The 26,705-nt window shown below is 41.1% G+C and overlaps 1 long non-coding RNA gene across 2 annotated transcripts in view; it reads right to left on the bottom strand.

Annotated features, from left to right (window-relative positions):
• Nucleotides 1-26,705, bottom strand: part of LOC138961546 (uncharacterized) — a 98,397-nt gene that overhangs the window by 39,073 nt on the left and 32,619 nt on the right. For both annotated transcript variants that reach the window (XR_011454219.1, XR_011454220.1), the window contains exons 2-4: nucleotides 19,917-20,016; nucleotides 19,352-19,425; nucleotides 18,949-19,065 (exon numbers count right to left, since the gene is read on the bottom strand). This is a non-coding gene — a long non-coding RNA (uncharacterized lncRNA). The remainder of the gene's footprint in view (nucleotides 1-18,948; nucleotides 19,066-19,351; nucleotides 19,426-19,916; nucleotides 20,017-26,705) is intronic.

The following is a 26,705-nucleotide window of genomic DNA, read 5'->3' as shown; positions in this document are numbered from 1 at the left end:
ACATATAAGCTAAATCAAAACCCAATGTGTCAAGGATTTGTAAAATTCAAATCTTAAAATAAAGGCCAGACTCCTTTAAAAATCCAAAGAGAGCTGCAGAGCTGACCTCCGTTAAAATATGTTTGAGCAGGTCAAAAAGACTGTCCTTACCTCACTAGCCATGCACAATTTTCTGTGCGAAGTGAATGATCAACAGTACTGTGGCCCTGGTGCTGTGCATTATGAGGAAGGTCTGAACCACGAAGAGGTGCGCGGGCAGTGGAGAAACGGGCTTCAGGCCATCCATGGTGGTGCCCACAATCACCATGCAACAGGAACACAGGTAAGGGATGGACTGAAAGAGTTCTTAGTGGGCCCAGGTGCAGTACCGTGGCAACATGTAAGAGTGAGAAATGTTGGTGCATCGTTTGTTTGTTTGCTTAACGCCCAGCCGACCACGAAGGGCCATATCAGGGCGGTGTTGGTGCATCGTTTGTTTGTTTGCTTAACGCCCAGCCGACCACGAAGGGCCATATCAGGGCGGTGTTGGTGCATCGTTTGTTTGTTTGCTTAACGCCCAGCCGACCACGAAGGGCCATATCAAGGCGGTGTTGGTGCATCGTGCTATTGGTCTACATTAAGAGGCATTGAAGTGTAAACGACCTGTTGTAAACTAAACCCAAACTATAGGCAGATATTTTTGAATGCAGATCTTTGTGATCAGGCATTTACAAACGATGACACAATACAAACGATGATGTTTAATTGGTTTTGATCGTTTTATTATTATATTGTGCCACCTGTAAAACAGCTTTAAAACTAATCCATTTTTAATGAGAACAGTGACAGTCTTGATTTGTGTAGATGTCTTTTTTTTTCTTTTTCTTTTTTTTTATAAATTTGATTCCTGGCTGCTTTGCCAAAACCAAAATATTGATTTGATACACTTTTTTTTTTTAACTCAAAACATTGATGTGCATTATTTTTGCCCCGCCTGCTTATGTTATTTTGCTTAGACTTAGAGGATGTTTTCCCTGTACTTTGCACCGAGTGTCAGCACGACACAACTTTAAAAGCACTTGTCCAATCTTTCTTGTTCTACCGATGAGAGACCTCATTTCGAACATTCTTTCAAGTGAAAACCTACAGAAAAAAAATAATGCACGGCATTCAAATTATTTCAATCCTTCCTCTCATTTGCCTTTTTTTTTTTTTTTTTGGGGGGGGGGGGGGGGGGGGGCACCCTTCTTCTGTCTGTTGATGGTTGGTTATTGTCTCTTCAGCATTCTAAGCTATTCGAGACCGCTGCAAGTTTTATTCTTTTTTTCAGTTCACATGGTAACTTCCATGCTTAAAACTAATTACAATCAGATCTATCACTGTAAAATGTTCTAACACTTCATCACTTTCACATTTTGTACTTCAAATCTTGAAATCTTTTAAAAAGTTGCAAATCTTGTCCCGCAATAAAAATCTTCAGTTTCTGCACTGTAGTGTTTGTGATGAATCTGTAGAATCTGAATGTCTTCACATTTGCCCAGGATTTGTTCATGTTGATGGTGAAACCCCCTCAGCAATGAGCATTGGGACTACCAACCAAGAACAGTGAGTCGGAAAGGCTGTAACTGTATGCACAAAGTCTCTGGGTGTGGGGAGAAAACAGAGGATTGGTTTGTTTATCCTACATACGTGAGAGAGACACCCGTGAGATAATAATCGTTCAAATCACATGTGTGTGTATCATGTAAATGAGGTCATGTCAAGCAAGTCTGGCAGGGACCTGTTTTTCCACTGCTTATGATGCCAAAGTCACGAGACAAACGTCATTATAGAAACAAAAATTGCGCTCGCTAATTACCCTCGATGAATCTTTAGAACTAACATGTCACGCCACACTTTCAGAGTGACGTTTATTTGCTTTGACGTAATAGATTGCACGAGGCTTTAGAAGAGATCGAGGTTCCAAAACAAGCGTCTTCAATTTAGCTGCCTCGTCTGCAGGACATTTTCAGTAAAATACACGTTAGTACAGTATGGAGGATAAACAGAATACTACATGGCTTGCTGTGTCGTACCAGATTTACACTCGTTGCTTTTTCAAATATTATAGCAATATTCTTTTCAAGTTATATTGGGTTCCTTATTTCTTTCAATGTAACAATTTCAACTATTCTACCTAAAAAGACCTAAGAAATTTCATATGATCAAAACCATTATTTAACAGTTGGTTACTCAAAACCGGTAACCTTTTTCATTATTCATTGCCACTTGTATAGAGATGAATTGATGTTGGGTTTGTTAATAACAACATAGAGTAAGCTGTAGAAATAGGAGAACTGCCACAGATGATTGCCGTCAACACGATAAAGTTTTCAGCAGCAAAGGCAGTCCAGAATAGAATTTGGATTGTCATTGCAAATGCCAGCTTTTCCCTGTATGTTATAGTGCATGAGAATGATGTAGTTAGGATTTCTGTAAGGGATGCGTTGTAGTTTTGATATTGGCAATGGCCGCCATGTTTGTTTACTCAGCAAGTTAGATGCTGGGAACAAGACGAAAAGTTAACAAACCTGTTATTGTAACGTTAGTTGGATAGTTGAACGTTTGAAACAGTAGAAGAAGTTATAATAAAGATGTTACCGGGTCATTTTTTTCGTAGGTCTTTTTAGGTAGAATAGTTGAAATTGTTACATTGAAAGAAATAAGGAACCCAATATAACTTGAATGTCGGTCAAACGGAGGGAGTGAAATGTGTTAAATGATTATGATGTGATGTGTTGAACATGGATGTGTTGATTTGTTACTAATTAAGAAATAAGGGAAGTAAGAAAAGAAGTCTTATTAGGGTGCGTAGGGATACAATAAATCTAGGTCTAGGATTTCCTCCCTTTTCAAGTTCAACGGCTGAAGAAACAGACAGAATAAAAGGTAGGAACATTTTGGATCTAAAATAGTATTAGATCGTATGATGACGTATTGTGATAAGCGGAAACAATGGCTACAAGGTTGACAACAACCGGACTCTGCGTCAAAGAACAGTCAATAAGAACATTGACTTGTTAAAAAAGAGACATGTTAAAAATAACAAGAAGGGCAAAGCCCATACGACTCACATGCTTGACCTTGACCTTGACCTTCAAGGTCAAATAACTAAACCTAGCAATGACATCAAAGAACTGCTTTACACATTTTTCCTACCAAAATACATGTGACCTTGACCAAGGTCATCCAACACAAAGCTGTTAATTCAAGACATAGGAAGTACAATGGTGCTTATTGGCTCTTTCTACCATGAGATATGGTCACTTTTAATGGTTCACTACCTTATTTTGGTCACATTTCATAAGGGTCAAAGTGATCTTGACCTTAATCATGTGACCAAATGTGTCTCATGATAAAAGCATAACATGTGCCCCACATAATTTTTAAGTTTGAAACAGCTATTTTCCATAGTTCAGGGTCAAGGTCACTTCAAAATATGTATACAATCCAACTTTGAAGAGCTCCTGTGACCTTGACCTTGAAGCAAGGTAAACCAAACTGGTATCAAAAGATGGGGCTAACTGTGCCCTATATATCATATATAGGTGAGGTATTAAATCTCAAAAACTTCAGAGAAAATGCGAAAATGTGAAAAATGGTCGTTTTTAAGACAACAATTACGGCCCCTGTGACCTTGAACTTGAAGTGAGGTCAAGTTGCAGCACATGTTTTTTGAGATCTTGTAACCATACACCACCAGGCCACATCAGGTGTTGATAGACTTAATGGTGTCCAAGAAAATCCAACGTTAAAGTTTTCCGGACGGACGGACGGCCGGACGACTCGGGTGAGTACATAGACTCACTTTTGCTTCGCATGTGAGTCAAAAATGGACCGTTCGTTTTGTCGATTTTTGAACTAAAAGTAAATACGTAAAGGTGTTGATCAGGGTTTGGTGTTCTAACAAAGAGACATAGACGGTAAAGATATACGTTTGGAGTATCGTAGTTAACATTTAGAATCTAGGTCTAGTTGTGAAAAAAAAAAAAAAAAAAAAAATGGGCGTGATATCATTCGTCACCAACGCTCTGAGCAGCGCAGCGAAAGCCATGACTCCTAGTTTCTTAACAAGGGATGATAACAAACGAGAAACTATAAGAAGAGAAAACGTCGACGTACCTTGGGAGAAGAAACCTGAAAGTAACACATATAGTCCGCTCGAATCGCGAGCACAAAGAACGCCGGTAGCAAATCTGAAAGGCCTCTTCCGAGACAACTCATTTGAACTAGAGAATGACTATGAAACTTTGATTGACTCGGGGTATGTGGGAGAAAGTAGAGCAGCCAGACTGAACCGTTCGTTCGAAAACGAGGCAAGGAAAAATCCGACCAATGAAGGGAGGGGTCTGTATTTAGATGAGGAGTTTCCCAATCTTCCTGATCGAAGAGAAAGACGTAATGTACGAACATTCACAGAAGTCGAAAGCGCCATAGAAAGAGAAAGAAATAGGTCATTCGAGAGAGAGATGGGTGGTCGGAACGATCGAGGAAGGGAATCTAGCAGGGGAAGGGGAATAGCCGAGGAAAGCCCTTACAGAGGAGGAAAGTCAGGACAGCGTAGACGACAGACAGACGCTGACAAGTTCGACGGGAGTGCAAACGTAGATCAGTACTTGAGAAAGTTCGAAAGAGTGGCTAAATGGAATGGTTGGTCATATGAAGAAAAGGGGATACAACTGAGAATGTGTTTGAAGGGAAAAGCAGATTCTATAGTGGATAGAGTGTTGAAGGGGATGGACGGGGAAGACTACGAGTAATTGGAAAGGGTACTAACTAAATGTCTCACGCCGGTAGGGGCGATTAACATGTACAGGAATGAGTTCAAGAATAGAAGAAAAAGACGAACAGAAGACGTACAAGAATTCGGACGGTCTATTCAAGAACTTGCCGAAAAAGCGTACCCTGAAGACTATAGCACAGGCCTAGAAGGGATCCTAATAGACAAGTTTATCGGGGGGCTAGATCACCCAGCCATGAAAGAACATGTCCTGTATGGGAAACCCAGAACACTTACCGAAGCTATTGAGCTAGCAGAAGAAACTGCGTCAGTACAAAGCTACGACAACGAGAAGGTGTTAACTAAACCAAGAGAGTGTGATGTATCAGTAAATCTGATAGAAGAAAGGAAGAAACCAATAGACGGGAAGAGTCTGTCTGAGGAAGACAAGAACATAACTAACCTGGAGTCTGTCCTGAACCAGTTAAAGAAAACTATGCAAACCTTCGACGAAAAGATGAAGGAAACACACGATAAAAGGGAACGAAAGATAAAGGGAACATGTTTTATCTGCGGGGACCCGTCGCATTACGCTAGAGAATGCACGCAGCGAAAAGAGAGGCGAACAAATGATAGACCGTACCCAAACAATAGAATGAATGATGGGAAATACCCGAACAAAACGCCTTTAAACTACTAGGGGCTGAGCGTGAGGCCGACAGCACAGCCCATCGAGGAGATGAAAAAACACCCAGGAAAGATAGGCCTACTATCAGAATAAATTTAACAGCGGGCACCTGTTGGTTTGTTCCGGTTCAGATTGGGATGCAAAGCATAGAACTGTTGTTAGATACTGGGTCGGGCGCTACGATTTTGTCTAATGAAGTATACGAAGAAATGGCAGCAAGAAAACCAAAAATCAAGCCTTTGTATAGCAAACTGACAACTGCCAACAGGGAACCTCTTGAACTAAAAGGGATTGGGAAATTTTCTGTTGGGATTAGCGGTCAGAGATACCGAATGAACATGATAGTTGGGGGGGGGTACAAGGAGTACAGGGCATTCTTGGAATGGATTTCCTCATGAAAAATAATGTACAGGTAGATCTGTCATCGGGTGTGTTACATCTTCACGGTCGGGCTGTGGAGTTACAAAAGGAAACAACGTCGAGTTGCGCCAGAGTCAGGGTTTCGGAAAACATTCGGATCCCGTCAGGTAGCGAAAGGATTGTAAAAGCAATTGTAACCGGGGAGTGGAAGGAAGGGAAAGAAGGCCTCATAGAGTCAATGCATCACCTAACCAAAAAACCAGGTCTAGAGATTCCCAGATCCATGGTGAAAGTGTCAGGGAGAGAAGTGTATATTCCTATAACTAATCTGTCAGATCACGAATCAAACATTAGTGCTGGGACGACTGTAGCATCGATACAAAATAACAACTGTGTGAATGGTGCTATACTGAATGAAAGAGTGTGACATGAAGTTCTTGTACATCATTGTAAAGAGTGTGAATGACGTTTTAGTTTAGATGTCAAGCGCTTAGAGCAAGCCTTTTTAACGAAAGTTTTTGATTTAGCGCTATATAAATGTTCTTATTATTATTATTATTATTATTATTACAAGAGGTAGAAGGTATCGAGACAAGAAAAGAAAATAGACCGACAACAGAAGAAGTAACCAGGGATAAGGAAGACCTGCCAGAGGCATTGAAGGGTATTTTGAGAAGGGTGGATGATAACGTGACTAATCCTACCAAACAAAAGATAGGAAATTTGGTGGAAGAGTTCAGAGACATCTTTTACGAAAACTCCGAAAAACTAGGGCGGTCAGACAAGACAAAACATAGTGGGTGAAAACAGACCCATAAAACTTCCCCCAAGAAGACCTCCCATAGCACAAAGAGAAGTCATAGAGGTTGAAGTGAAAAAGATGTTAGACGCACAAATCATAGAACCTAGTGATAGCCCGTGGGCTGCGCCTGTGGAAGATGAATTGGCTGAGGGAATGAAGAAGAACACAAAAGAGGCAGGATGCCAAACCAACAAAATGCCTTTTGTATCGATTCCACCTATGCCTAGGGAATTTGCGTATGCACGACAGTGGGTGAGAGAGTTGAAGAAGATTGAGAAAAAGTGTGAGAGAAAGAGACAGGATGCGAGAACGGAATTGGAAAGAATCGTGAGAGAGATTTTGTTTGTTTGTTTATTTGTTGCTTAACGTCCAGCCGACTACGCAGAGCCATATCAGGACGATCGTGAGAGAGAGGAACGCAAGGATGCGATGAATGGGATAGAGGTGAAAGAGAAAGTGGAGTGATAGGAATCGGAAGTGGTATGAATGAGAAAGGGGGAAAGTATTAAGGTAGGATTTAGATTATGAAAGTCGGCGAAACGAACTGTGCGGAAAGGGGTACTTCGATATCCCTTTGCTTTCCGTCCCGTCAGTTCGTTGGAAAGTTGGTTACTCGAAACCGGTAATAAGTACGGTAAAGCCAAGGAGGCTTAAAGTATGTATCCGTAAACAGTTGGTTACTCAAAACTGGTAATAAGTGAGGTAAAGCCAAGGAGGCTTAAAGTATGTATCCGTAAACAGTTGGTTACTCAAAACTGGTAATAAGTGAGGTAAAGCCAAGGAGGCTTAAAGTATATATCAGTAAACAATTGGTTACTCAAAACCGGTAATAGAAAAGGTAAAGCCATGGAGGCTTGATAAGTATTAAACAGTTGGTTACTCAAAACCGGTAACCTTTTTCATTATTCATTGTCATGTATTTAGAGATGAATTGATGTTCGGTTCGTTAATTGCAACATGTTAAGCGAAACGACATTGTTTCGTGAATCGATTGAGTAAAACTTTATCAATAAAATGTTATATTCAATGTGTTTTATTAACCACATAGAATTTGGGTTGGGGGGAGTGTGACGGAAATGCCGTCAAGTACGATAAAGTTTGCAGCAGCAAAGGCAGTCCAGAATAGAATCTGGAGTGTCATTGCAAATGCCAGCTTTTCCCTACGTGTCATAATGCATGAGAATGATGTAGTTAGGATTTCCGTAAGGAATGAGTTGTAGTTTCGATATTGGCAATGGCCGCCATGTTTGTTTACTCAGCAAGTTAGATGCTGGGTACAAGATGAAAAGTTAACAAACCTGTTATTGTAGCGTTAGTTGAATAGTTGAACGTTTGAAACAGTAGAAGAAGTTATAATAAAGATGGTACCGGGTCATTAGAGCCCGTTTTAATGCTCGCCGGGTAGGAGACACGATCGGCTTAGTGACCGTCGTAAGTTGTGTTCTATCGATCAACGGTCTGACGACCGAAGCAGACGAAATGTTGATATAATGGGCGATTGAAGCTCTTTTGAATAGAATAATATTGTAAAGTAAACGAATATTTCGAGATGTTAAGGAAACGATGTCTGGGGACATCGTAATCATAAGGGAAAGAGGGATAAAGAGGAACTATATTTCTGGTGCGGATGAGTTCGCGAGAGAGTCGGCCATTGTTGCCAATTTAGCCAATGCAGAACCTCAGTACATTATTTTAGAGTTGCTAGGAAAGAATGGGTATAAAAGACTGGAGAGACGAAAGGTCGTTAGGTTTTGCAGGATAAATTTGACAGAGTAGGGTAAATTGCTAGCAGTTGTAGCAGTTTTCCTATTGCGTTGTTGGTATGTTTGTTGCCCGGTGGAAAACCGTGAAAGTTGTAGATAATAAATAAAACGTGCGTCTTTTATTTAGCTCTGCAGATTCGTTGTCTGGTGCATGCGCTCCTCGTTTACTCTTTTCTGAGTCTAAAGTTGCCTCGCGTTGTGTTCATTCTCCTAGTGCGTGCACTCCTAATCCAAGAGAGTGCGATATATCGGTAAATCTGATAGAAGAAAGGAAGAAACCCATAGATGGGAAGAGTCTGTCTGACGAAGAAAAGAGCATAACTAACCTAGAATCTGTTTTGAGCCAGTTAAAGAAGACTATGCAAACCTTCGATGACAAGATGAAGAAGACCCATGAAAAAAGGGAACAAAAGATAAGGGGGACGTGTTTCATCTGCGGGAACCCATCACATTATGCTAGAGAGTGCCCACAAAGAAAAGAGAGGCGAGCAAATGATAGGCCCTACTCAAATCAGAGAGCTAACGATGGGAAATACCCAAACAAAACGCCTTTAAACTACTAGGGGCTGAGCGTGAGGCCGACGGCACAGCCCATCGAGGAGATGAAAAGACACCCATGAAAGATAGGCCTACTATCAGAATAAATTTAACAGCGGGCACCTGTTGGTTTGTTCCGGTTCAGATTGGGATGCAAAGCATAGAACTGTTGTTAGATACTGGGTCGGGCGCCACGATTTTGTCTAATGAAGTATACGAAGAAATGGCTGCCAGAAAACCAAAGATCAAACCTTTGCATAGCAAGCTGACAACTGCCAATGGGGAGCCACTAGAACTGAAAGGGATTGGAAAATTTTCGGTAGGGATCAGCGGACAACGATACAGAATGAACATGATAGTGGGGGAGGTACAAGGAGTTCAGGGTATTCTAGGAATGGATTTCCTAATGAAAAACAACGTGCAGGTAGATCTATCATTGGGTGTCCTACATCTTCAAGGTAGGGTTGTGGAGTTGCAGAAAGAGGCAACTTCGAGTTGTGCTAGAATCAGGGTGACAGAAGACGTTCATATACCATCAGGTAGTGAAAGAATTGTAAAAGCGGTCATCACAGGGGAGTGGGGAGAAGGAAAAGAGGGTCTCATAGAGTCGATGAGTCACCTAATCAAGAAACCAGGTATAGAAATCCCAAGGTCAATGGTGAAAGTGTCGGGGAGAGAGGTGTACATTCCCATAACTAATCTGTCAGATCATGAATCCGGTATTAGCGCTGGGACGACAGTAGCATCGATACAAGAAGTAGAAAATATCGAAGTGAAAAAGGAGAAAGGGCCGACATCAGAAGAAGTAACCAGAAACAAAGAAGACATGCCGGAGGCATTAAAGGGAATCCTGGGAAGGGTGAATGATAGTGTAACCAGGTCTACAAAAGAAAAGATAGAGGATTTGGTGGAAGAGTTCAGAGACGTCTTTTACGAGAATTCGGGAGAACTAGGGAGATCAGACAAGACAAAGCACACCATTCATGTGGGCGAAAACGGACCCATAAAACTTCCCCCTAGGAGACCCCCCATAGCACAAAGAGAGGTCATAGAGGTCGAAGTGAAGAAGATGTTAGATGCACAAATCATAGAACCTAGTGATAGTCCATGGGCCGCGCCTGTGGTTTTAGTCAAAAAGAAAGATGGGAGTGTTCGATTCTGCGTGGACTTTCGAAAGTTGAACTCAGTAACCAACAAGTCGCGTAAGGCGAAAATACAATATTTAGTCAAGTAGCTGCCCTTTTTCAGCAAGACCGTATACTCGTAGCATCGTCAGTCCACCGCTCATGGCAAAGGCAGTGAAATTGACAAGAAGAGCGGGGTAGTAGTTGCGCTAAGAAGGATAGCACGCTTTTCTGTACCTCTCTTTGTTTTAACTTTCTGAGCGTGTTTTTAATCCAAACATATCATATCTATATGTTTTTGGAATCAGGAACCGACAAGGAATAAGATGAAAGTGTTTTTAAATTGATTTCGAAAAAAAAATTTTGATAATAATTTTTATATATTTAATTTTCAGAGCTTGTTTTTAATCCGAATATAACATATTTATATGTTTTTGGAATCAGCAAATGATGGAGAATAAGATAAACGTAAATTTGGATCGTTTTATAAATTTTTATTTTTTTTTACAATTTTCCGATTTTTAATGACCAAAGTCATAAATTAATTTTTAAGCCACCAAGCTGAAATGCAATACCGAACCCCGGGCTTCGTCGAAGATTACTTGACCAAAATTTCAACCAATTTGGTTGAAAAATGAGGGCGTGACAGTGCCGCCTCAACTTTCACGAAAAGCCGGATATGACGTCATCAAAGACATTTATCAAAAAAATGAAAAAAACGTTCGGGGATTTCATACCCAGGAACTCTCATGTCAAATTTCATAAAGATCGGTCCAGTAGTTTAGTCTGAATCGCTCTACACACACACACAGACACACACACAGACACACGCACATACACCATACCCTCGTTTCGATTCCCCCTCGATGTTAAAATATTTAGTCAAAACTTGACTAAATATAACAAGTCGCGTAAGGCGAAAATACAATATTTAGTCAAGTAGCTGCCCTTTTTCAGCAAGACCGTATACTCGTAGCATCGTCAGTCCACCGCTCATGGCAAAGGCAGTGAAATTGACAAGAAGAGCGGGGTAGTAGTTGCGCTAAGAAGGATAGCACGCTTTTCTATACCTCTCTTTGTTTTAACTTTCTGAGCGTGTTTTTAATCCAAACATATCATATCTATATGTTTTTGGAATCAGGAACCGACAAGGAATAAGATGAAAGTGTTTTTAAATTGATTTCGAAAAAAAAATTTTGATAATAATTTTTATATATTTAATTTTCAGAGCTTGTTTTTAATCCGAATATAACATATTTATATGTTTTTGGAATCAGCAAATGATGGAGAATAAGATAAACGTAAATTTGGATCGTTTTATAAATTTCTTTTTTTTTTTTTACAACTTTCCGATTTTTAATGACCAAAGTCATAAATTAATTTTTAAGCCACCAAGCTGAAATGCAATACCGAACCCCGGGCTTCGTCGAAGATTACTTGACCAAAATTTCAACCAATTTGGTTGAAAAATGAGGGCGTGACAGTGCCGCCTCAACTTTCACGAAAAGCCGGATATGACGTCATCAAAGACATTTATCAAAAAAATGAAAAAAACGTTCGGGGATTTCATACCCAGGAACTCTCATGTCAAATTTCATAAAGATCGGTCCAGTAGTTTAGTCTGAATCGCTCTACACACACACACAGACACACACACAGACACACACACAGACACACGCACATACACCATACCCTCGTTTCGATTCCCCCTCGATGTTAAAATATTTAGTCAAAACTTGACTAAATATAAAAAGGATGCATACCCTTTACCAAGAATTGATGAATCCTTAGATTTGCTAGGGGGATCAAAATGGTTTTCTACGTTGGATTTGGCTCAGGGCTACTTTCAGGTAGAAATGGAGGAAAAAGACAAAGAAAAGACTGCATTTAACACGCATGTGGGGCACTACCAGTTTAGGGTTCTACCTTTCGGGTTGTGTAACAGTTGTTCCACCTTTCAAAGGCTCATGGAGTTAACAATGAAAGGGTTGGGTTTCGACAGAGTCTTAGTGTATGTTGACGATGTTATTGTCATGGGAAAAACAGAAGAAGATGCATTGGGTAACTTGAGAAAAGTGTTCCAAAGATTCAGTGAAGCTAACCTTAAGCTTAAGGCAGCAAAGTGTAACCTGTTTCAAAAAGAGGTAACATTTCTGGGGCACGTGGTTTCAGAACAAGGCATAAAATGCGATCCCATAAAAATTGAGGCAGTGAAAACATGGCCAGCGCCAGAAAATGTCACAGAAGTCAGAAGCTTTTTGGGGCTAGCGTCCTATTACCGCAAATTCATACCCAACTTCGCTGAGAAAGCAACCCCACTAACTAACCTTACCAAGAAGGGACAACCTTACAATTGGGATGAAAAATGTAATGAATCTTTCGAAAAGCTCAAAGAAGATTTGATTTCATCATCAGTGTTAACGTACCCAAGAAGAGAAGGGATGTTCATATTAGATACAGACGCTTCAGGTCATTCTGTGGGGGCTGTGTTGAGCCAGGTTCAAGATGGGGAAGAAAAGGTGATAGCATACGCTAGTAGAACCTTATGTCCAAGCAGGCAAAGATACTGTGTAACATACAGGGAGTTGTACGCCGTAGTTACATTTGTTAAACATTTCCGTCACTATTTGTGGGGAAGGAAGTTTCTCATCAGAACTGATCATAGTTCACTCAAGTGGTTAAAAAACTTCAAGAACCCAGAAGGGATGGTAGCGAGATGGATGGCAGTTCTGGGCGCTTACGATTTTGAGATAGAGTACAGAAAAGGGGTTTTACACGGAAATTCCGATGCACTATCAAGAAAGCCATACAGAAAATGTAAACGGGACAATTGCCAAGAGTGTCAAGAGAGTGAACTGAAAGTTCGAGTGGTGACTAGAACACAGACTAGTGATCAACAAAAACAAATAGAAAAACCTAACCAGGGAACGGAAGAAAACAGGGATCAAAAGGAGGGAATGTTACCACGTGCAAAGGCGAGAGCGAAAGTTCTAGAACAAGCTGGGGAAGAAGAAATTATAGTAGCTCAGAGTGAATCTGCCCGATCAAAGAATGGGGATGTTGCTATAGTAGAATCAGACTCGAGAGAGAATACGCCCCCTTTGCCACACCAAATGGTTACTCGGTCCCAAGGGAGGGAACAGGTAGCAGACTTGAGGGGCGATAACAATGTTCAGAGTGAATCTGTCTTATCTGATGATGAAGATGAGGAAGCATATGTATTGGCCTCAAGTGAATTCAGTCTACCTGATGAGTATTTCGTAGATGCAGAGGGGTCCCATAATGCTAGCTATGGGGATGTCAACTCTAATCTACATGTAGACGTTAGTCATGAGGCCTGCTCAGGGAGTGAGGTAGATAACGTCGAGGTATCTAGTGCTGTGGAGCATAGATTGGTGGTTAACACTTCCGAGTCCGTTAGCTCCAGGGAGCCACAGGATGGAATGGATGCTAGGGACATACCGGATAACCCTGTGAATGAATCTGATGATAACTGGGTTGGGGGGTGGACGAAACAGGTTCTAAAGAAATGGCAAAATGAAGATCCAATGACTAGAGTATTCATACAACTAAAGAAGAGGGGAGAAAAGCCCAACAAGGGGGAGATGTCACAATATAGCCATGACGTGAGAACACTCATGAGCCACTGGGATGACGCGAGTATAACAGATGATATATTGAGTGTCAAGGTTACGGTAGATGCCATAGGGAATATGGAAACCGTATGGGTAGCTCCCCATTCTGTTAGAAAAGAAGTACTCAAGCTGGCTCATGACCAGAAAACTGTGGGACATTTGGGGAGGGACAAGACGCTAGCTAGAATCAAACGTATCATTTACTGGCCAGGGATGAACGAAGATATAGCTAGATGGTGTGCCAAGTGTCCTGTATGTGCTCGAAAGAAACCAGGTCCGGGTAGGGGAAGGGAACCAATGCAACACGTCAATGTAGGTGCGCCTTTGGAAAGGATAGCGATTGACATTGTCGGGCCTTTGCCTCAGACCGAGAAAGGAAACGAGTACATTATGGTAGTGACAGATTATTTCACCAAGTGGGTGGAAGCATACTCAATACCTAACCATACTGCACAAACTGTAGCGGATAAACTAATCACTGAGTTTATTTGCCGGTTCGGCATGCCTGATGCCATACATACGGATCAGGGGAGGGAGTTCGAGAGTATCTTGTTTAGATGTCTGTGTGAGACGTTAGAAATAAATAAGACTAGAACTACCCCATACCACCCTCAAAGCGATGGGTTGGTAGAGAGGTTTAACAAAACCCTACAGCAGATGTTATCACTTTTTGTGAATGAAAGAAGGGATGATTGGGATGATCACATACCGTTTTTGCTAATGGCTTATCGGTCGTCACAACAACAATCTACTCTATGTACGCCGAACCTATTGATGTTCGGGAGAGAGGTTGTGATCCCATTAGAAGCTGTAGTGGGTAAACCTGAAGCTAGCAAAGACATTGAATGTCCGAGCATATATGTTGAATGGGTGAAGGCAGTATTGGAGAACTCATTTGATGTAGCCAGAAGAAACTTTCAGAGGAGTTTCCAGAGACAGAAAAAGGGATATGACAGGAAAATAAAGAAAAGAGACTTTCCTGTGGGAACAAGGGTCTGGAGGTGGTACCCACCGAAGGCTAATCAAAAGCTGGGATTGGGATGGGCGGGGCCATATCATGTATTGGAGGTCATTGGAGAAAGCTCTGTTAAGATAGAGAAAGGGGGTACTGTAGTGATTGTTCATAAAGATGATTTGAAACCATACGTAGAAGATGTATGTTGATAGTTACGCTAATATTATTGCAGTGCGCAAAAGAAAGCGAAATTATGCAGGCAAGAGGGGTGTGGGTGGAGAAGCAGCAGTGCCCGCGCTATGAAGGAACACAGAGAGTGGTACGAGGAGCAAAACAGAATACCGGCCAGTGTAGAAAACGTCGAGTGGGGTGGAATAGAAAGACGGATAGGAATAGAAGAAAACGAGAAGCTGTTGAGCGAGCTCGGAGTAAAACAGGAACTAATTCCGGAGGAAACTCACGCGACAAGGGGCACTCAGACAAAGAGAATGCCCACACTGTTTGTGCCGGATGAAATTCCAAACGAAAAAGGGTACATCTACCAATGGTTGAGGGAAGCGGGGAACATCCGAAGAAAGCTACAAGAAATGGAGGGGAAGTTGGGGGAGAGATTAGAGAGGTTGGAGAGAAGGGAGACGACTAGAAGTGAAGAAGAATAGGAAACGGAAATAGGGGAGGGTAGTATTTAGACAGTAGGGAAAAGAAGAGGATCTATGACAGATTGTTCGGAAGGGCGTACTTCGATACCCCTTGCTTTCCGTCCCGTCAATCTGTAGGGCTACAAATTAGATTTCGCAGGAGGTGGTACCCCGATACCCCTCTGAACGTAACTGTGAAATCTAATAGGAAATGAGAATCCAGACCAGTAGATCAGGAGGCGGTACCACGATACCCCTTTCAACTCTAGCTGACTATTAGGGGGACTGCACCTGAGTTTTCGGGAGGGCGTACAGCAATACCCCTCACAACTTTAACCGTTGGCTTAGGAAGTAAGGGTAAGTTACGGAAGGGCGTACTTCGATACCCCTTACAACTTTAGCCGTCAACTTGGACGTAATGGACACCAGCGTGATCCATTGTTGAAAAAGATGACCGGTGAGAAGGCAACAGAATTCCACAACGAGATGACCATAATTTAAGTCAAAAGTAAACTATGATAATGATGATGTTGTTGATGGTTCAATAAAGAATGTTTTATAGTTAGTTGTTATTTTGATGAAATTAGATAGTTAATATTGATGAATTTGTTGAAAACACAAAAGGTGTATGTTGAGCATAAGCAGGTAAACTTTATTCAAATCTCTTGTAATTATTCTAGGTAGTTTGTTCCAAACGACATAGAATTTGAGTTGGGGGGAATGTGGCGGGAGAGCCAGATTTGAAGAAAGTTTGATGTAAAAGTTAGAGATGGAAGGCTTAGAATGGTCATGGTGTACAGAGTCCTTTCTGTCACGCTATCGCTGTTTTCAGCTTGTCAAAGAAGAGCGAGAATAATAGGGTTCATAAACAACAGTAGACGATGCAAGGGAGGTAATTCCCTTTTCAGTTCCGTGTTGGCGGCCATTTATATGGTGCGGACACGCTTTACCGGCATACGGGTTGAGGAGGGGTGGTAAGACTTGACCAATGTCAAGTTGAATGATAAGAGATTGGATGAAAGTTGTTTAATGGATGTAATTTGATGACCACAATGTATTATTGTGGGTAATAATGTAGCCGGAATGTGATGAGTGTTCGTAGGGTTGGAAACAACGATCGATGAACGAAATCATCGTTAGCTCATAAAGAATGGGAAATGTAGAATACAAGGAAATATAGGTTATTTTGATGTGGATAAAATAATATGTGTAATAAGTGAGTTGAATTATAGACGAATTGTTAATGCGTTAGCCGGTAGGTCAGAAGATTAGGGGAAAGGGGTGGACTATGTTGTTGCGGAATGTTTCACAAGTAGTTTGGTTGTGGTCGATTTGCTACCAACCAATCCGTATGGGGTCCGCGTTTCTGTCCAGGTTACCGTGTGGGCTGGTATAAAAGGCCAGAATAGATTAGTACAGAAGAGACTTCGCATTCTGCTCCAGGGATAGCATAGGGAAAACATAGAATAACGATAAAAGAACTTAGAGATTCTTTCTACATTTTCACAAATTAGGACAGCTTAGGCATAGCCAGTTTAAAAGGACGACCGCGCATGTTACTGCTTGTTTACTTTAAGCAACAGTAAAGGTCCAAAAGATATGTAGGAGAGAAATTCCGTAGATAGTCAGAAGTGAACAACCGGACTGTAAGAACGTCGGCGTGCGTTTGATTGAACGGTCCTAAATTAGCTAGCTAGGTGTGGTAGATTAAACCTTAGGTGACCTGCGTAGATGTGGGCAAGCTCCTGTGTTTTTGGTGTCCCACCCTGTCTGCGTACGGTACTTTGTAAAAGAGAGAAGACTGGAAATAAGGTAGGGATAAAATACTTTGGTGGTGAATAAGTAGAGTCGTCCGCGACTCTGTCCCGTTCTCACTGAAGTTAATCTAGAAAGTTCTGAGGTCTTAGACCATCCTTAAAACATAGCCCAAAGAGGGAAGAACTGTTTCTCCCATTTCGAATTCCATTAAAATAAATAGGTCGTAAGAAATTCTTAGATAGTCAGTCAGGGAACAAAAGATCCTGTATGGGATAAAAAGGTAGCTAGCTCGATATGCGGAGTCTCGATTTAGGATAGGATTATTTGGGGAAGGGAGATTAGGTGGCTTCATTGTTTTCCATAAAGATAACCTGCGCATTTTTGATGTTTGCCATGTAAAGGCAACCCGGGCTTTTGTATCAATTTTGTATGTGAATTTATAATATTGCGTAATTTGCACCTGTTGTATTGAATGATTTGTACACTTTTCTAGAAATGAGTTTAATAAACTATTTTATAGAAAAGTGATCCCATGGAATTGACTCCACCACTCGACTGAATGATTTTCGTTGTTACCTGAGTCGTCACTTCTTCTCACTGATTAGCCTTTTATAAAGATAAGCTAACCCGGCAATTTTAGGTGAAAGAGGATAAATTTGGCAATCAACAGATTAGGAGTGCACGCACTAGGAGAATGAACACAACGCGAGGCAACTTTAGACTCAGAAAAGAGTAAACGAGGAGCGCATGCACCAGACAACGAATCTGCAGAGCTAAATAAAAGACGCACGTTTTATTTATTATCTACAACTTTCACGGTTTTCCACCGGGCAACAAACATACCAACAACGCAATAGGAAAACTGCTACACAGTAAAGAATCTAGAGATTCTCTTTCATCTAAATAGGCAGAATAGGAGTACGATTAGCTACAAAGGAAGATCTTCACCACTCGGGCCAGTCGAATTGTCTGGTTCCGAGCGATCCAAAAGATAGACTAGGAGAAAAATCGTCGTAGACAGATAGAAACTAAACCAAATCGGACCGGGTAGGTCCGACAAACTTAGATAGATAGGCGTCAGTAAAATTATCGGACGTATGCGTGCGTTTGTTAAACCCATTGCAGTCGGGTTTGGACAGCGTGCCGTACGTTCATAAATAAGAGCAGAACTTTGAGAATAGGGACAAAAATATCGTTGACGAGATAAGGGCTGAGGCCTGGGTTTCCCAACGATCAAACATTAGCACTAAGAAGTCTCAGACTATCCATTTAATAAATCTTTAGCTTGGTGAGGAAAGAACTGTTCTTCCGTTTGTAGCCAGGAAAAATAAGTAGCATCCCTGTGGAAATTCTAGACACCCAAACTTTAGCTAGTTAGGGAACAAACATATCCTGTATGGGATCAAAGATTAGTTAGTTAGGCGTCAGACTGCAGAACCTCATCTTAGATAGATTCGGGGGTTGGGAGCATAGGTATTTTAGATAACATTTTACTTGAGCGTGGAAGGCGAATTTTGTATCATGTAATTTGTATTTGACTTACTATTTTATGCTGGTCGCTTGACCGTTTTGGTAAATAAACTTGCTCGAAATTATACCATATATGCGTGGACTCCCTATGTGTCTGATCGATGTTCAAGTTGGTTGAGTTCCTGTTCAGTTTATTGAATTAATTGTTGACCAGTCAAGCCGGAATCTTAGGAAAAGCAAAGAGTTAGCAGTAGACTAGGGTAGATTTGCATTGCACTAGGAAATAGGGAAAAACACAACGCGAGGTAAGATCACATAAAAATAACATCAACTGCATGCATTAGTCTGCAACACTGGGCAGAGAGAAACATATAGGCAAATTATCTCTCTCTGTTCCTCTTCACAACTTTTACTAGTTCTCGCCGGCAAATTAGCTTAGAAATAACAACATAGAGTAAGCTGTAGAATTAGGAGAACTACCACACAGGTATAACGCCGAATCGAATGATGCTGGGACGTGAAGAGAGACTGCCGATGTCACTGGTGTTTGGGCGACCCGGAGAAGAAGATGTCTCACCTGATGTCTACACTGCAAACCTGGAACAGATATTTCAGAAGGTACATGAACATGCGCGGAAACATTTAAAGAAAAGTGCAGTGCATCAAGAGAAGTACTACAACATGAAAACCAGAAAACGTGAACTGAGTGTAGGACAATTAGTCTGGTTGTTCAACCCTGTCAGGAAGATAGGTGTGTGTACTAAAATGACGTCAAAATGGAAAGGACCGTATATCATCACCAACAAGATTGATGATTTGACATACCTTATCAAAACTAGACCAAAGAAAGATTCAAAGGCGTATCACATTGACAGACTGTTACCTTATAAAGGAAAGAATGTGCCGACGTGGATGGAGAAGTGGAAACTCAACTGTTCTTAACTTCGCCTTGTTTTTCTGGAACATAACGATGACATTGTGCAAAAGATAGTCATTCATAAACAGTATTTTCATATACGTCTTTCGTATGGATTGTGTTAGTTAGTATGATGGAGCGTAACTCAAGGTAAATTGAGGCTGGTTTCGAGACATATATATCCCTGTGTGACAATAATGTGAGGCACTAGGCCAAGATAATTATTCAAACTGGACAGGTGGAGATCTCAAGGAGTCGAGTTATTGTTAGGCGATGTGAAAATGATAAAGCACGAAGGTACTGTAGCAGGTTTTCAATCCTAACAATGTAACTCGGTCTCGGTTAGTTTTAGAAGATAAGTGGGTAATACTGGATGTATTGTAATATGGACGGTTGACAAATATGAAAACATTAACTATGAATAACTTAATTAGCACAATATGATATTAATGTGTTACAGATGGGCACAAGTTTATGAAACTATCAGCGACGTTTCTGTAAACGAGGAAAACTGCAATAAAGAAAAGCCAACCTCAACCTCAGCCAAATTGCATCCTGTGGTACTATACTTGCCGTACGACGAGGCAATGACTCTGTCACAGATCCAAGTGACAAATGCGTTCTCCTCCTCCCTTGTGAAGAGAAAGAATGGACACACAAAAGTTATCCTGAAATATAAGAAAATGGATTAACCGATGAACAAGGAGTGATTCACTCGAAATTTTAGTTTCTAGTTCTAGAAGTTACAGATATGTTTTGTCAGATATGATATATAGATTATGCGGAGCATAATCTTAGAAATCGGGGGTGCATGTAACAGATGTCTCTATTATCCAGAAACTTTAACCTGAACATTTGCGGATCTAACTTTTATACTGAGAAATATGTGATACAGATCTAAAAGTGTTCTTCGTTAACACACGTGAAAGACTGGAAGACTTGTGGACAAATGTCATGATATTAACTGTGTTAGAATGTACTCACCAGAAAACCACTGCACAGTTCGTAGCAGGATACTTTTGCTGACTAGTTCATGTAGTTTTTATTCGGAATCGTGTTCGTATCGATCGCATTCTTATGTTACGAACACAATGGAACGTAATCTTCCCTTCGATGACGCCATTTTAGATGACGTGTTATTCGAGATCTCATCGAAGAAGAACGATAAAGGAATGTTGCGTTATGAAATGTGCATGGAAATATTACTGCATGTATTTTAGAATTGATTCGTTACCAATAAGATAATGATTGAGTGAAAGGAAACAAAGGTTTAATTTAGTAAGATAAATTGTTTGTACGTTGTTAGAGGTTACCTAGAGAAACGTAAACAAACACTTTCGATCGCTTTGACTAGATGATGTGCTACACGAGATCTCATCGAAGAAGAACGATAGAGAAATGTTGTGTTATGCAATGTGCATGTGATTATTACTGCATGCATTTTAGAATTGATTCGTTATCAATAAGATAATGATTGAGTGAAAGGAAACAAGGGTTTAGTTTAGTAAGATAAATTGTTTGTACGTTGTTAGAGGTTACCTAGAGAAACGTAAACAAACACTTTCGATCGCCTTAACTCTAAGACGATCGATGAGTGTCGGTTCGATGCTAAAACCAAACAAGACGAACACAAGCAGAAGCAAGGTATGTTGTGTATGTTGTTAGGACAGGTATTGGGGTAACGTAGACAGACAGGAGAGATCGTTATAGATGATCAAAACGTTAGCAGTAGCTAGCGGTAACAGGTAAACAAACAAGGAAGGGGATAAATAGAGAGGGGAAAGAAGAAATCGGGAGGAATGTTCATATCTTTTTCGGGTTCCAAGAGACTAAGGCTATGCTATGTTTATGGGTTGCTGTTGTTCTACGCTGCGAAGACGGAGCTTCTTCGAGACGGGACGGGGCTAGTCTACAGGAGAAATCGGGGTTCTAAGATGCTGGTCTTTTTCTAGTTCGAGTCTACAGGAGAAATTGGGGTCTACGGGAGAAATCAGAAAAAGAAGAAGTTTTAGCAGTCAACCATGGAGCTGTTCAATAGATGTTTTTCTGGCTGAATTATTGCCAGAGTTATTATATGTCATTCATATTTTATATGTGAACGAATGATGCATTGAGATACGATACGAATACATTGACATATTTAGATGATTAAATCTGAATCTTGAAATCTGCAACAATTTGTGTCCGTTTTTGTTCATCGTCATCATAACATTTTCACACACAACAACAATCAAAGAGAGCAATCCGCTTTCGTTACAATATGGTAAAGCCAAGGAGGCTTGTGAAATACGTAAACAGTTTGTTTCTCAAAACCGGTAATAGGTACGGTAAAGCCATGGAGGCTATATAGCAAGGATATCGCTGTGGGAACGATAGCGCGGTGGTTAACCTCTTGTGTTAAATTCTGTTACGAGAAGACTGACACTCCCATCGTGCACACACTGCGCGCTCACGAGATCAGAGCTATCAGCACTTCCTTGGCCCTGGTTAGGGGAGTCAGCTTGGCCCAGATCATGAGCGCTGCCTACTGGAGATAATTAATTTTGCTTTGAACCACATATTCTTTCTGTAATCATGTGTCCTCAGATCAAAGCCACTAGCAGCTTCGGTGGCGTAACCATCAAGGACTCTGTTCGCCTGGCAGGAAACAAGCTCCTGCATCCACAACTCTGCACCAAATACAACCTTACTGGAACAAAGGGAAAAGAGGCCTTCAACACGTTTCATTGTGTTAAAGAGACAATGCTTGGTAAGGAAGTTTATATAATTATAGTCAGTAGTTTCTCCCCTTCTGCCAGAGGCACCACGCTTTTCGTCTGCTGGAGCAGCTGATGTAAGTCACATCCCAGCTGATCTATAGATTACTACTCACTCTGTCCTTTGGTTGGCCGGTTGGTTAAAAATGCAACAAGACAACGCTACGCAGACCGACTGACTGTCAGTGAATGAAAATTGCATAAGTTTTGTTTAACTTAAGCGCACAGTGAATTATATTAGGCAGCAAACAAGTTCGAATCAAAAGCAGCAAAGCGAAGAAACGAGGCTTCACAGTGGCACTCCTGGCAGCAGCTGATGGTATTGTTTCGTGATGAGATCTTCCATGACAGATGAACAGAAGATGGAAGTGAACAAAAGAAGAATGGAAAGATACGGCAGAAAACAAGAAGACAATCTCAAGAATCTCGCAGAAAAGGTTAAGAAAGCGGAATCCGCAAGACCAGTGAGCACCAAAGCGGAGAAATGAGGCTTCGCTGTGGCATTCCTGGCAGCAGCTGATGCTATTGTTTTGTGCTAGTTGATTCATTCATCAAACTTTGGAGTATTGGATATTTGTTGTTTGCTTCTCAGTGGGCGAGTTGTGTGATGCTGAGGAGAGCAGGACACCAAGGATGCAAAGTTATCATTCTTGTGAGTTTGTTTGTTTGCTTAACGCCCAGTCCACCACGAAGGGTGATATCAGGGCGGTGCTGCTTTGACATTTAACGTGCGCCACACACAAGACAGAAGTCGCAGCACAGGCTTCATGTCTCACCCAGTCACATTATTCTGACACCGGACCAACCAGTCCTAGCACTAACCCCATAATGCCAGACGCCAGGCGGAGCAGCCACTAGATTGCCAATTTTAAAGTCTTAAGTATGACCCGGCCGGGGTTCGAACCCACGATTTCCCGCTCACTGGGCGGACGCCTTACCACTAGGCCACCGTGTTGCGGTATTCTTGTGAGTATGGTATGTTTGTGTTTGTTAGTTATTTTAGTGGCCCCACGGTCGGAGCAATAAAACAGGAACAGTGATACCAACAACACAAATTGAGTGAAAATCAATAACTTTTTCATTTTAGATAAAAGAAAAATGGGGCTTTATGATTAATTAGACAGGTTACGTTTTTATCTTGAAATTGCATACTTGGCTTTAAAATCCAGAATTCTGAATCCTATGCAAGTGATATCTTGGTAGCTGTCACTTTTTCAGTTTCTTAGTTCTGATTTCAAGCATTCATTGAGTGGGACAATGGTGATTGACCAGTCATGCAAATGGAGCTTTCTTTCTCATGGGTTTTGCATACATGTGTATTCTACAAGTTTTAACACATTTTTTATTTGGACGTGGCAGGGTTTGGCAATTGTTTCGGAATCTGACTTGTATTACAGGGCCCTCGATCGTCCGCCTGGAAGGCAACATTTATCATCTTTGTTTGTTTGCTTTACGCCCAGCCGACCACGAAGGGCCATATCAGGGCGGTGCTGCTTTGACATATAACGTGCGCCACACACAAGACAGAAGTCGCAGCACAGGCTTCATGTCTCACCCAGTCACATTATTCTGACACCGGATCAACCAGTCCTAGCACTAACCCCATAATGCCAGACGCCAGGCGGAGCAGCCACTAGATTGCCAATTTTAAAGTCTTAGGTATGACCCGGCCGGGGTTCGAACCCTCGACCTCCCGATCACGAGGCGGACGCCTTAACACTATGCCAACCGTGCCGGTAAAGTAATATTGTGACACCTAGGTTTTTCGGTGACTTTGGCATCATAAGCAGTTGAAAAACAGGTCCCTGCAAGACTTGCTTGACATGACCTCATTTACATGTGCGATTTGAACGATTGGTCTTGCCCCTGTGTGTGGGCTGATTTTCTTTCATTTTATTTACGATTCTCTTTGTTTCTGTGTGTCGTAATATATAGTCCGTAAACCGCCGTTTGTGCTGTTAAATCGTTTGTCAAGTAGTCACCTTTAACCAGTTCTTGTCGCTTTACCTGCTGATTCCCCTACTTCCCTTAACTTCCTCAATTAAGCCTGGTTGTTTTCTCAGTGCACAGAGAGATAGACTGTAAGAGCTTTGTCCTTCCCTTTAGTGACTTTTCACTTGTGAGCCCTTATAGTTTCCACCCTTGTTTGTTCTTTGTTCTGTCCCCAGTTATTTCATTACCGTACTTTCATTTCATTGTGTATGTTCGCGTGAATATCATTTCCTTTTGCGTGATTGTGGTACAAAGTCAGCGTGTCGTCAGTCCAGTTTTTACGTCATTATAAAACGTCACGTTTTTAGTCGTCATATTCGTTTCGCCCTCAGCGGCTTTTTTGTGTGTTTTTTCGACGCCAAATAGGGTATGTACGCGTTTACTTTAGTGTTGATTTCCTGTCTGTTTCTTTATAAAGATTTGCATGTACCTTTGCTCTTTATCTTTTCTTAGCACCTGTTTTTGTCTCTGTATCCTCTGGTGTTCACTGTCTGTTGTTCTCTAATTCTGTCTCCTTCTTTCTCTGTTCAGTGTTTCTGTCTTTCTCATTTCTGCTTCGCTTTCTGGTTTTCTCTCCTTCTTGCTCCATTGTTCTCGTTTGTTTTATTGTTTGCTCTCTGTTTACGTTCCCTTTTTTGTGCAGTTTTCACCGGACGCAGATCAACGAAAGAAGGAAATAAAACAAGACAAAAAAAACCCATCTGTGTTCGCGTTGTCCCTATACTATAGTCAGAATTACCAAAGAAGCCGCACTTACAACGATTATTATCTCATGAGTGTCTCTCTCACGTATGTAGGATATTGATAGTTGTCGGCTAGGCAGTGTTTTTTTTTTATTTACTTTTAAAAAATCTGAGTTTTGTTATAAATATAATTGTGTTTTTAGATACAACAGGCAGAAGCTTCTGGGTATGCCTGGCGAGCTGCATGAATTCCACGCGACTGATGAAATGTTTTTGTTGCTGATTGTTTGACATGTACTTAACTTCACTTCTAATTTTTTTCTTATTGGTTGCGTTACCCTCAATGGGCGAGGACTGGATGAAAAAAAGCATGTTTTCATTGCTTGTTCTGTTACCATCGAAAAATAAAGTTCAATTCAATTCAATTCTCTCTCTCTTTCTGTGTCATACATTTGTTATGTTCAGTTTTGTTCGGTTATATTATGTTAAATTACGTTATCTTATGTTGTGTTGTGGACATCGCTCGATGAATCGGCCTGCAGCAGCAGGGACACCACGTCCTGGCACCTCTCCTGGTTCAGATCCAAGAAACATCAGCAGCGTCTCACAGACACAGGTCGAAGATCCATTACCTGCTGACCTGAACTGAAACAACAGATTACCATCAAGTGGACAGCCAGCAAGGCGCGTGCGTCCGAGTATGTTGGCGGGATTAAAGAAAAGAAGGCTCTGTAAGAGAACCACGAATGACCCCATGAATGAGCTCACGTCAGTAGAATTAGAACGAGTAGAGCTGGGAAAAAAGATCACATTGGAAATGGAAAAGATTGCACTAGAAATCGAGAAGGCAAGAATGGAGACTGATTGTATTGAGCAGAAACTCAGCTTGAATAAGATGCACACCACAAATGCCATACAGGCAAACCTCTACTGATTGATATCTGTTGCTTTTTGGGTCCAGCGGACCATATAGGCCAAATCAGGACCCCACAAGTTTAACATTACACAAATTTAAATTAAACCAATTGCTATACACTTCGAAAGACGGTGAGGAAGAGGCTGGCCGGAAGTGGTTTTGGAACTTGACATCACTTTAAAAACATCCCATAGTGGAGAATTCCCCCAAGCAGAACTCTTCACCGCGAAAGAGAAGGTATGCATTATGTGCATCACATGTGACATTGTACGTACATCTACACTGTTCAATATTGTAACAGATCATGATGTCTCCATTATCCAGAAACTTTAACCTGAACATTTGCGGATCTAACTTTTATACTGAGAAATATGAGATACAGATCTAAAAGTGTTCTTCATTAACACACGTGAAAGACTGGAAGACTTGTGGACAAATGTCATGATATTAACTGTGTTAGAATGTACTCACCAGAAAACCACTGCACAGTTCGTAGCAGGATACTTTTGCTGACTAGTTCACATGGTTCATGTAGTCTTTATTCGCAATCGTGTTCGTATCGATCGCATTGTTATGTTACGAACACAATGGAACGTAATCTTCCCTTCGATGACGCCATTTTAGATGACGTGTTATTCGAGATCTCATCGAAGAAGAACGATAAAGGAATGTAGCGTTATGAAATGTGCATGGAAATATTACTGCATGTATTTTAGAATTGATTCGTTATCAATAAGATAAAGGAAACAAAGGTTTAATTTAGTAAGATAAATTGTTTGTAGGTTGTTAGAGGTTACCTAGAGAAACGTAAACAAACACTTTCGATCGCTTTGACTGGAAGAAGAACGATAGAGAAATGTTGTGTTATGCAATGTGCATGTGATTATTACTGCATGCATTTTAGAATTGATTCGTTATCAATAAGATAATGATTGAGTGAAAGGAAACAAGGGTTTAGTTTAGTAAGATAAATT

This window comes from Littorina saxatilis, linkage group LG3 (genome assembly GCF_037325665.1).
Source record: "Littorina saxatilis isolate snail1 linkage group LG3, US_GU_Lsax_2.0, whole genome shotgun sequence".
NCBI lineage: Eukaryota > Metazoa > Mollusca > Gastropoda > Littorinimorpha > Littorinidae > Littorina > Littorina saxatilis.
This window is presented reverse-complemented; position numbering and strand designations above follow the sequence as displayed.